The sequence below is a fragment of the Mesoplodon densirostris genome, chromosome 8, assembly GCF_025265405.1.
Source record: "Mesoplodon densirostris isolate mMesDen1 chromosome 8, mMesDen1 primary haplotype, whole genome shotgun sequence".
In the NCBI taxonomy this organism is placed as follows: Eukaryota; Metazoa; Chordata; class Mammalia; order Artiodactyla; family Ziphiidae; genus Mesoplodon; species Mesoplodon densirostris.
The window spans coordinates 54,550,115-54,563,116 of NC_082668.1; positions in this window are offsets into that span (position 1 = coordinate 54,550,115).

Genomic DNA, 13,002 nt, shown 5'->3' on the forward strand with positions numbered 1-13,002 from the left:
TCTGAACCACTGCGCCACCAGTGAAGCCCAGCCTGTGTCTTTTTGATTCTCATCCCCTCAGGCGATAGGCCCAGCAGTGGGTATGCTTGATTGGATGGTAGCTCAGTATTTACCTTTCCAAGGCACCTCATTTTTGTTTTCATTACTGGCTCTTACAATGTCCCACGTTGAACCGAGGGTAGGCATTTCTCCCAAACCCCTTCAGCGTTTAATGTTTGCAGGATTTTTGCTGATGGCCATTCTGACTGGTGTGAGCTGATATGTTTTTGTAATTTGGATTTGCATATCTTTAATTATTCCTAACGTTCAGCCTTTTTCCATGCCTTTTTAAATTTCTTGTACAGAAAAACAGAAAAAAAAACGGAGAGTACAATTAACCTCTTGAAATAGTCTTCTTGGATGGTTGCCCTCTTTTGAATTTTTTGGTCAATTTTCGACCCCAGGATTGTTTTTGAGGGCAGGTGTCATTCACAGGCCTGCAATGAGTGTGAATATTTAGTGACCATTAGCACTGGGTTTAAAGCTGCTGTTGTGGGAAATGGCCACAAGGTGGCGTTAGTTCTCCATTCCCAAATCTGGTTTCTAGGGCAGCAGAGCCTTTCTGGGACCAACGGAATACAGAAGAAGGCATCATTGAAGTCTAATACAGAAAACCATGTCATGGTGGATGGTAGAATGACCAGCAGGATGTAGGAATTAGGAACTACTGGATGTATATCCTCAGTGACTTCACTGACTGTCCTGACATCCTTTACCAGGTCCCCAGCAGCCCACGGGGCTGACGTGGTCAGGGCAATGCCAGGTTATGGAGCTCACCTGCGCAACTACCCAGCAGCCCATGGGGCTCTCGTGGTCAGGCCCCTCCCAGGATATGGGGCTCACCTGGGCAGGTCCCCAGCAGCCCACGGGGCTCTCATGGTCAGGCCCCTCCCAGGTTATGGAGCTCACCTGCGCAACTACCCAGCAGCGCATGGGGCTCTCGTGATCAGGTCCCTCCCAGGATACGTAGCTCCCGTGGGCAGGTAGGACAGCAGGGCTGGGAACACAGGAATCGTGCACATAGCCCTCATTTCACAGCATCCCAGATGGCCTGTCTCTTAGAGCTGACACAGAGCACCTCAGAGCAGGACTTGAACTAACAAACAGCATCTCCGACAGGTCTGTGACCCTGTGTGTCACTCTGTGCGGCCTCCCTCTGCCTGGTCTTCCAGAGACTTCCACTGCAGACGGGGACCAGGCCTCTGTCTCCACCCATCACCCCTCCTCTCCCTGACTCCTGGGTTCCTCTCATTAAGAGAGTGTCTTCTTGAAGTTGTCTCCCACTCATGGGCCAGATAAAATGATTAGAAAACAAGCCGGAGCTGCAGCCCCTTGTCTATCCTGACTCTTAGGAGCCCACACCTGTTCCTTGGACCTGGCCGGTTCAGCGAGGTCCATTTTCTGCAATGTGAGCCCCTGAGGTTTGAGGATTGGCTGAGCTGGGCAGCCTGACCCCTGCCGGCCAGCCCTGCCCAGGTGTGCCTGTGTTGAGGTCAATATAAACACCACTCCAGGCAGCAAGAGGCACTGCAGGTATGCCTGACGCCATATTCTCTGTCCCGTCAGCAGTCTCGGGGCTGTGCTGGTGGGAGGGTGTGAGGGGCCACGGCTTTGTGGGTGGTCCGGTGTGAGTGGGGCTCTGCTGGAGATTCTGCAGGAGTTGCCAGGCTGCCACCTGCTAAAGAAGAGGATGTGTCACCCATACCTTCGGCTGGAATTTCTCCCCGGGCAGAGGTGAGGAAGGAAAAAAGCAGTGGGGGCCGGGACAGGAGGGCTATCTCAGGCAGGGAAATGGAAAGCTTCCAGAAGAGCGCCCGGGGCCAGGAGCATCCTGGCTGTCCTGCAGGCACCAAGTCGGCCTGCGTGCTGTCGCTGGTGTGGCTCCACGGCCCTTCCTCTAGGCTTTCGAGTCCTTGTACATATTCAGGTGTTTTACCTGGGAAGGGTGGGAACAGTTCAGCAGCAGCTGGCCTGGGGCTCATCTCACGTTTACTCACAGACCCCTCGGCATGGTCCCCCAGCTTTGCAATGAGGACGTTCCTTGTGGGGGGCCTGCTGGCTGCATGGGAGATGATTCCCCACCTCTGACGAACTTCAGAATTGTTTACCACTGGAGCAAGTGCCCTGATAGCGTTTTCCTCTGTATAACTGGTGCATTCTGTTTTTTTTTTTCTTTTTTGGTTCAAGGTAGATTTCATTTCTCTTTCATGTATTTACAGATATAAGCATGGAAATAATTCATTCATATAAATATATCTGTGTGAAGGGAGGAACTTTTTTTTGCTTTATTTTTAAATTTTATTTTTTTAATCTTGAAATTTAATTTTATTTATTTTTTTATACAGCAGGTTATTATTAGTTATCTATTTTATACATATACATGTATACAGGTCAATCCCAATCTCCCAACTCATCCCACCACCACCAACCCGTGGCTTCCCCCCCTTGGTGTCCATACGTTTGTTCTCTACCTCTGTGTCTCTGTTTCTGCCCTGCAAACCGGTTCATCTCTACCATTTTTCTAGGTTCCACATATATGCATTAATATACAGTATATGTTTTTCTCTTTCTGACTTACTTCACTCTGTATGACAGTCTCTAGATCCATCGACGTCTCAACAAATGACCCAGTTTCATTCCTTTGTATGGCTGAGTAGTATTCCATTTTATATATGTACCACATCTTTATCCATTCGTCTGTCTGTGGGCATTTAGGTTGCTTCCATTACGTGGTTATTGTAAATAGTGCTGCAATGAACATTGCGGTGAATGTGTCTTTTGGATTTATGGTTTTCTCTGGGTATATGCCCGGAAGTGGGATTGCTGGATCATATGCTAATTCTATTTTGAGTTTTCAAAGGAACCTCCATACTGCTCTCCATGGTGACTGTATCAATTTACATTCGCACCAATGGTGGAAGAGGGTTCCTTTTGTCCACACCCTCCCCAGCATTTGTTGTTTGTAGATTTTCTGATGATGCCCATTCTAACAGGTGAGGTGATATCTCACTGTAGTTTTGATTTGCATTTCTCTAATAATTAGTCATGTTGAGCAGCTTTTCATGTGTGTCTTGTCCATCTCTGCATCTTCTTTGAAGAAATGTCTATTTAGATCTTCTACCCATTTTTGTATTGGGTTGTTTGTTTTATATATATTAAGCTGCATGAGCTGTTTATATATATTGGAGATTAAACCTTTGTCCATTGATTCCTTTGCAAATATTTTCTCCCATTCTGAGGGTTGCCTTTTTCCATTCCCGTATTTTAGAAAAAAAATAAAGAAAAAGAAGCAGAACAGAAATGTGCGTAAAACATGCCTCTGGAAACTGTCGTTTTGAAATATGGACGTCTTTTGAATTTTTTGGTCGATATACGACCCCAGGATTTGTTTTCAGGGCCGGTGTCATTTACAGGCCTGCCAATTACTTTGAATATCTACTGACTATTAGCGCTGGGATTACAGCTGCTGTTGTGTGAAACGGCCACAAGGTGGCAGTATTTCTCCTTTACCAAATCTGGTTACTGGGGCAACAGAGCCTCAGTGGAAGTCGTGTTCTAGGTTGTAATTTAGAATGGAATGTGCCAGGAAAATGCCCCTTATGTTTGTCTCACGGCTTCTTGTTCATTTCTTTAATTTAATTTTTATTTTTTATCACAGCCAGTTTTTGATTACAATGTTTGGGTTGTTTTAGGTGTGCAAGATGTGGTTCTTTTACACATATACATATGTCTGTTCTTCCTGGGATCCTTTTCCCATGTACGTTACGACAGAATGCTGAGTAGTCTTCTCTTGGTATTCCGTAGGTGTTTGGTGATTCTATATTTCACCTGTGTTTGTATATGTCTGTTAACCCCAATATCCTAATGTATCCAATCCTCACACCTTTCCATTGGCGAAACATAAGTTTGTTTAATGAATCTGTGATTGCCCTTCTCTGTGGAAATATCTTCACTGGTATCAAGTTTTAGGTAACACCTATAAGTGATATCATACGATATGTGTCTTTCTCTTTCTGACTTACTACAAGTCAAGTGATTACCTCTAGACTCATCTACGGTGCTGCAAATGGCATTGTGTCCTTTTTTTCCTTGGCTACTATTCTGTCTGTACATGTACCAGTTCGTCTTTGTCCACTCATCTGTTGATGGACTTTTTGGTTGCTTCCATGTCATGGCTATTGTAATGCTGCGGCAATGCACATTTGCCTGCCTGTGTCTTTCCAATTCTGTCTTCTTAGGGTATAGGCCCAGGAGTGGGCCTGCTGGATCATATGGTAGCAAAATGTTTACCTTGTGGAGGCACCTCCATTCTGTTCTCATTAGTGTCTCTTACCAGGATACGTCCCACTTAAAGTTGAAGTTATGGTCTTCTCACAACACCTTCAGCGTTTATTGTTTGTAGTATTTTTGCTGACGTTTATTCTGACTAGTGTGAGCTGATACCACTTTGTGGTTGGATTTGCATGCGTCTCATAATCCCTTGAAATTGAGCCTTCTCGCATGTCCTTTTTTTCTTCAAACTGTGAGTACAGCTTACCTCTTCAAATTGTTTTCGTGAAGTGTGTGTGACATTTAGAAATATTTTGGCCATTACCTCCCTCAAGATATTTTGAGGTCAGGTTTCAGTGACAGCCCTCCAGTATTGGTGCATATGAAGTGACCCTAAGTACAGGTTTTAAAGCTGCTGTTGCAGGTAATGCCCAGAGGGCGGCAGCATTTCTGCTTTTCCCAATCTGGTAACTAGGGAAACAGACCATCCTGGCAGTGGTGTTCCTCGGTTATATACTAGAGTGGAATGTGCCCCCAAAAGCTGATGTCTCCTTACTTATGTTTGCTTTATGAATTGAATTTATATTTTTCTTATTGGAGTCATATTCCATTGTGTACATGGACCACTTCTTCTTTGTGCATTCCTCTGTTGATGGACATTTTCGTAGCTTCCAAATATTGGCTATGTTAAATGTTCTGTAGTACAGGATTGCCAGCCTGTGTCTTTTTTTTGGGGGTCTACGTGGGCCTCTCGTTGCCGTGGACCCTCCCATTGCAGAGCACAGGCTCCGGACACGCAGGCCCAGCAGCCATAGCTCACGGGACCCGCGGCTCCACGGCATGTGGGATCTTCCGGAACCGGGGCATGAACCCGTGTCCCCTGCATTGGCAGGCGGACTCTGAACCACTGCGCCACCAGTGAAGCCCAGCCTGTGTCTTTTTGATTCTCATCCCCTCAGGCGATAGGCCCAGCAGTGGGTATGCTTGATTGAATGGTAGCTCAGTATTTACCTTTCCAAGGCACCTCATTTTTGTTTTCATTACTGGCTCTTACAATGTCCCACGTTGAACCGAGGGTAGGCATTTCTCCCAAACCCCTTCAGCGTTTATTGTTTGCAGGATTTTTGCTGATGGCCATTCTGACTGGTGTGAGCTGATAGGTTTTTGTAATTTGGATTTGCATATCTTTAATTATTCCTAACGTTCAGCCTTTTTCCATGCCTTTTTAAATTTCTTGTACAGAAAAACAGAAAAAAAAACGGAGAGTACAATTAACCTCTTGAAATAGTCTTCTTGGATGGTTGCCCTCTTTTGAATTTTTTGGTCAATTTTCGACCCCAGGATTGTTTTTGAGGGCAGGTGTCATTCACAGGCCTGCAATGAGTGTGAATATTTAGTGACCATTAGCACTGGGTTTAAAGCTGCTGTTGTGGGAAATGGCCACAAGGTGGCGTTAGTTCTCCATTCGCAAATCTGGTTACTAGGGCAGCAGAGCCTTTCTGGGACCAACGGAATACAGAAGAAGGCATCATTGAAGTCTAATACAGAAAACCATGTCATGGTGGATGGTAGAATGACCAGCAGGGTGTAGGAATTAGGAACTACTGGATGTATATCCTCAGTGACTTCACTGACTGTCCTGACATCCTTTACCAGGTCCCCAGCAGCCCACGGGGCTGACGTGGTCAGGGCAATGCCAGGTTATGGAGCTCACCTGCGCAACTACCCAGCAGCCCATGGGGCTCTCGTGGTCAGGCCCCTCCCAGGATATGGGGCTCACCTGGGCAGGTCCCCAGCAGCCCACGGGGCTCTCATGGTCAGGCCCCTCCCAGGTTATGGAGCTCACCTGTGCAACTACCCAGCAGCGCATGGGGCTCTCGTGATCAGGTCCCTCCCAGGATACGTAGCTCCCGTGGGCAGGTAGGACAGCAGGGCTGGGAACACAGGAATCATGCACAGAGCCCTCATTTCACAGCATCCCAGATGGCCTGTCTCTCAGAGCTGACACAGAGCACCTCAGAGCAGGACTTGAACTAACAAACAGCATCTCCGACAGGTCTGTGACCCTGGGCGTCACTCTGTGCGGCCTCCCTCTGCCTGGTCTTCCAGAGACTTCCACTGCAGACGGGGACCAGGCCTCTGTCTCCACCCATCACCCCTCCTCTCCCTGACTCCTGGGTTCCTCTCATTAAGAGAGTGTCTTCTTGAAGTTGTCTCCCACTCATGGGCCAGATAAAATGATTAGAAAACAAGCCGGAGCTGCAGCCCCTTGTCTATCCTGACTCTTAGGAGCCCACACCTGTTCCTTGGACCTGGCCAGTTCAGCGAGGTCCATTTTCTGCAATGTGAGCCCCTGAGGTTTGAGGATTGGCTGAACTGGGCAGCCTGACCCCTGCCGGCCAGCCCTGCCCAGGTGTGCCTGTGTTGAGGTCAATATAAACACCACTCCAGGCAGCAAGAGGCACTGCAGGTATGCCTGACGCCATATTCTCTGTCCCGTCAGCAGTCTCGGGGCTGTGCTGGTGGGAGGGTGTGAGGGGCCACGGCTTTGTGGGTGGTCCGGTGTGAGTGGGGCTCTGCTGGAGATTCTGCAGGAGTTGCCAGGCTGCCACCTGCTAAAGAAGAGGATGTGTCACCCATACCTTCGGCTGGAATTTCTCCCCGGGCAGAGGTGAGGAAGGAAAAAAGCAGTGGGGGCCGGTAAAGGAGGGCTATCTCAGGCAGGGAAATGGAAAGCTTCCAGAAGAGCGCCCGGGGCCAGGAGCATCCTGGCTGGCCTGCAGGCACCAAGTCGGCCTGCGTGCTGTCGCTGGTGTGGCTCCACGGCCCTTCCTCTAGGCTTTCGAGTCCTTGTACATATTCAGGTGTTTTACCTGGGAAGGGTGGGAACAGTTCAGCAGCAGCTGGCCTGGGGCTCATCTCACGTTTACTCACAGACCCCTCGGCATGGTCCCCCAGCTTTGCAATGAGGACGTTCCTTGTGGGGGGCCTGCTGGCTGCATGGGAGATGATTCCCCACCTCTGACGAACTTCAGAATTGTTTACCACTGGAGCAAGTGCCCTGATAGCGTTTTCCTCTGTATAACTGGTGCATTCTGGTTTTTTTTTTCTTTTTTGGTTCAAGGTAGATTTCATTTCTCTTTCATGTATTTACAGATATAAGCATGGAAATAATTCATTCATATAAATATATCTGTGTGAAGGGAGGAACTTTTTTCTGCTTTATTTTTAAATTTTATTTTTTTAATCTTGAAATTTAATTTTATTTATTTTTTTATACAGCAGGTTATTATTAGTTATCTATTTTATACATATACATGTATACAGGTCAATCCCAATCTCCCAACTCATCCCACCACCACCAACCCGTGGCTTCCCCCCCTTGGTGTCCATACGTTTGTTCTCTACCTCTGTGTCTCTGTTTCTGCCCTGCAAACCGGTTCATCTCTACCATTTTTCTAGGTTCCACATATATGCATTAATATACAGTATATGTTTTTCTCTTTCTGACTTACTTCACTCTGTATGACAGTCTCTAGATCCATCGACGTCTCAACAAATGACCCAGTTTCATTCCTTTGTATGGCTGAGTAGTATTCCATTTTATATATGTACCACATCTTTATCCATTCGTCTGTCTGTGGGCATTTAGGTTGCTTCCATTACGTGGTTATTGTAAATAGTGCTGCAATGAACATTGCGGTGAATGTGTCTTTTGGATTTATGGTTTTCTCTGGGTATATGCCCGGAAGTGGGATTGCTGGATCATATGCTAATTCTATTTTGAGTTTTCAAAGGAACCTCCATACTGCTCTCCATAGTGACTGTATCAATTTACATTCCCACCAATGGTGGAAGAGGGTTCCTTTTGTCCACACCCTCCCCAGCATTTGTTGTTTGTAGATTTTCTGATGATGCCCATTCTAACAGGTGAGGTGATATCTCACTGTAGTTTTGATTTGCATTTCTCTAATAATTAGTCATGTTGAGCAGCTTTTCATGTGTGTCTTGTCCATCTCTGCATCTTCTTTGAAGAAATGTCTATTTAGATCTTCTACCCATTTTTGTATTGGGTTGTTTGTTTTATATATATTAAGCTGCATGAGCTGTTTATATATATTGGAGATTAAACCTTTGTCCATTGATTCCTTTGCAAATATTTTCTCCCATTCTGAGGGTTGCCTTTTTCCATTCCCGTATTTTAGAAAAAAAATAAAGAAAAAGAAGCAGAACAGAAATGTGCGTAAAACATGCCTCTGGAAACTGTCGTTTTGAAATATGGACGTCTTTTGAATTTTTTGGTCGATATACGACCCCAGGATTTGTTTTCAGGGCCGGTGTCATTTACAGGCCTGCCAATTACTTTGAATATCTACTGACTATTAGCGCTGGGATTACAGCTGCTGTTGTGTGAAACGGCCACAAGGTGGCAGTATTTCTCCTTTACCAAATCTGGTTACTAGGGCAACAGAGCCTCAGTGGAAGTCGTGTTCTAGGTTGTAATTTAGAATGGAATGTGCCAGGAAAATGCCCCTTATGTTTGTCTCACGGCTTCTTGTTCATTTCTTTAATTTAATTTTTATTTTTTATCACAGCCAGTTTTTGATTACAATGTTTGGGTTGTTTTAGGTGTGCAAGATGTGGTTCTTTTACACATATACATATGTCTGTTCTTCCTGGGATCCTTTTCCCATGTACGTTACGACAGAATGCTGAGTAGTCTTCTCTTGGTATTCCGTAGGTGTTTGGTGATTCTATATTTCACCTGTGTTTGTATATGTCTGTTAACCCCAATATCCTAATGTATCCAATCCTCACACCTTTCCATTGGCGAAACATAAGTTTGTTTAATGAATCTGTGATTGCCCTTCTCTGTGGAAATATCTTCACTGGTATCAAGTTTTAGGTAACACCTATAAGTGATATCATACGATATGTGTCTTTCTCTTTCTGACTTACTACAAGTCACGTGATTACCTCTAGACTCATCTACGGTGCTGCAAATGGCATTGTGTCCTTTTTTTCCTTGGCTACTATTCTGTCTGTACATGTACCAGTTCGTCTTTGTCCACTCATCTGTTGATGGACTTTTTGGTTGCTTCCATGTCATGGCTATTGTAATGCTGCGGCAATGCACATTTGCCTGCCTGTGTCTTTCCAATTCTGTCTTCTTAGGGTATAGGCCCAGGAGTGGGCCCGCTGGATCATATGGTAGCAAAATGTTTACCTTGTGGAGGCACCTCCATTCTGTTCTCATTAGTGTCTCTTACCAGGATACGTCCCACTTAAAGTTGAAGTTATGGTCTTCTCCACAACACCTTCAGCGTTTATTGTTTGTAGTATTTTTGCTGACGTTTATTCTGACTAGTGTGAGCTGATACCACTTTGTGGTTGGATTTGCATGCGTCTCATAATCCCTTGAAATTGAGCCTTCTCGCATGTCCTTTTTTTCTTCAAACTGTGAGTACAGCTTACCTCTTCAAATTGTTTTCGTGAAGTGTGTGTGACATTTAGAAATATTTTGGCCATTACCTCCCTCAAGACATTTTGAGGTCAGGTTTCAGTGACAGCCCTCCAGTATTGGTGCATATGAAGTGACCCTAAGTACAGGTTTTAAAGCTGCTGTTGCAGGTAATGCCCAGAGGGCGGCAGCATTTCTGCTTTTCCCAATCTGGTAACTAGGGAAACAGACCATCCTGGCAGTGGTGTTCCTCGGTTATATACTAGAGTGGAATGTGCCCCCAAAAGCTGATGTCTCCTTACTTATGTTTGCTTTATGAATTGAATTTATATTTTTCTTATTGGAGTCATATTCCATTGTGTACATGGACCACTTCTTCTTTGTGCATTCCTCTGTTGATGGACATTTTCGTAGCTTCCAAGTATTGGCTATGTTAAATGTTCTGTAGTACAGGATTGCCAGCCTGTGTCTTTTTTTGGCTCTACGTGGGCCTCTCGTTGCCGTGGACCCTCCCATTGCAGAGCACAGGCTCTGGACACGCAGGCCCAGCAGCCATAGCTCACGGGACCCGCGGCTCCACGGCATGTGGGATCTTCCGGAACCGGGGCATGAACCCGTGTCCCCTGCATTGGCAGGCGGACTCTGAACCACTGCGCCACCAGTGAAGCCCAGCCTGTGTCTTTTTGATTCTCATCCCCTCAGGCGATAGGCCCAGCAGTGGGTATGCTTGATTGGATGGTAGCTCAGTATTTACCTTTCCAAGGCACCTCATTTTTGTTTTCATTACTGGCTCTTACAATGTCCCACGTTGAACCAAGGGTAGGCATTTCTCCCAAACCCCTTCAGCGTTTATTGTTTGCAGGATTTTTGCTGATGGCCATTCTGACTGGTGTGAGCTGATAGGTTTTTGTAATTTGGATTTGCATATCTTTAATTATTCCTAACGTTCAGCCTTTTTCCATGCCTTTTTAAATTTCTTGTACAGAAAAACAGAAAAAAAAACGGAGAGTACAATTAACCTCTTGAAATAGTCTTCTTGGATGGTTGCCCTCTTTTGAATTTTTTGGTCAATTTTCGACCCCAGGATTGTTTTTGAGGGCAGGTGTCATTCACAGGCCTGCAATGAGTGTGAATATTTAGTGACCATTAGCACTGGGTTTAAAGCTGCTGTTGTGGGAAATGGCCACAAGGTGGCGTTAGTTCTCCATTCGCAAATCTGGTTACTAGGGCAGCAGAGCCTTTCTGGGACCAACGGAATACAGAAGAAGGCATCATTGAAGTCTAATACAGAAAACCATGTCATGGTGGATGGTAGAATGACCAGCAGGATGTAGGAATTAGGAACTACTGGATGTATATCCTCAGTGACTTCACTGACTGTCCTGACATCCTTTACCAGGTCCCCAGCAGCCCACGGGGCTGACGTGGTCAGGGCAATGCCAGGTTATGGAGCTCACCTGCGCAACTACCCAGCAGCCCATGGGGCTCTCGTGGTCAGGCCCCTCCCAGGATATGGGGCTCAGCTGTGCAGGTGCCCAGCAGCCCACGGGGCTCTCATGGTCAGGCCCCTCCCAGGTTATGGAGCTCACCTGCGCAACTACCCAGCAGCGCATGGGGCTCTCGTGATCAGGTCCCTCCCAGGATACGTAGCTCCCGTGGGCAGGTAGGACAGCAGGGCTGGGAACACAGGAATCGTGCACATAGCCCTCATTTCACAGCATCCCAGATGGCCTGTCTCTCAGAGCTGACACAGAGCACCTCAGAGCAGGACTTGAACTAACAAACAGCATCTCCGACAGGTCTGTGACCCTGGGCGTCACTCTGTGCGGCCTCCCTCTGCCTGGTCTTCCAGAGACTTCCACTGCAGACGGGGCACCAGGCCTCTGTCTCCACCCATCACCCCTCCTCTCCCTGACTCCTGGGTTCCTCTCATTAAGAGAGTGTCTTCTTGAAGTTGTCTCCCACTCATGGGCCAGATAAAATGATTAGAAAACAAGCCGGAGCTGCAGCCCCTTGTCTATCCTGACTCTTAGGAGCCCACACCTGTTCCTTGGACCTGGCCAGTTCAGCGAGGTCCATTTTCTGCAATGTGAGCCCCTGAGGTTTGAGGATTGGCTGAGCTGGGCAGCCTGACCCCTGCCGGCCAGCCCTGCCCAGGTGTGCCTGTGTTGAGGTCAATATAAACACCACTCCAGGCAGCAAGAGGCACTGCAGGTATGCCTGACGCCATATTCTCTGTCCCGTCAGCAGTCTCGGGGCTGTGCTGGTGGGAGGGTGTGAGGGGCCACGGCTTTGTGGGTGGTCCGGTGTGAGTGGGGCTCTGCTGGAGATTCTGCAGGAGTTGCCAGGCTGCCACCTGCTAAAGAAGAGGATGTGTCACCCATACCTTCGGCTGGAATTTCTCCCCGGGCAGAGGTGAGGAAGGAAAAAAGCAGTGGGGGCCGGGACAGGAGGGCTATATCAGGCAGGGAAATGGAAAGCTTCCAGAAGAGCACCCGGGGCCAGGAGCATCCTGGCTGGCCTGCAGGCACCAAGTCGGCCTGCGTGCTGTCGCTGGTGTGGCTCCACGGCCCTTCCTCTAGGCTTTCGAGTCCTTGTACATATTCAGGTGTTTTACCTGGGAAGGGTGGGAACAGTTCAGCAGCAGCTGGCCTGGGGCTCATCTCACGTTTACTCACAGACCCCTCGGCATGGTCCCCCAGCTTTGCAATGAGGACGTTCCTTGTGGGGGGCCTGCTGGCTGCATGGGAGATGATTCCCCACCTCTGACGAACTTCAGAATTGTTTACCACTGGAGCAAGTGCCCTGATAGCGTTTTCCTCTGTATAACTGGTGCATTCTGTTTTTTTTTTTCTTTTTTGGTTCAAGGTAGATTTCATTTCTCTTTCATGTATTTACAGATATAAGCATGGAAATAATTCATTCATATAAATATATCTGTGTGAAGGGAGGAACTTTTTTTTGCTTTATTTTTAAATTTTATTTTTTTAATCTTGAAATTTAATTTTATTTATTTTTTTATACAGCAGGTTATTATTAGTTATCTATTTTATACATATACATGTATACAGGTCAATCCCAATCTCCCAACTCATCCCACCACCACCAACCCGTGGCTTCCCCCCCTTGGTGTCCATACGTTTGTTCTCTACCTCTGTGTCTCTGTTTCTGCCCTGCAAACCGGTTCATCTCTACCATTTTTCTAGGTTCCACATATATGCATTAATATACAG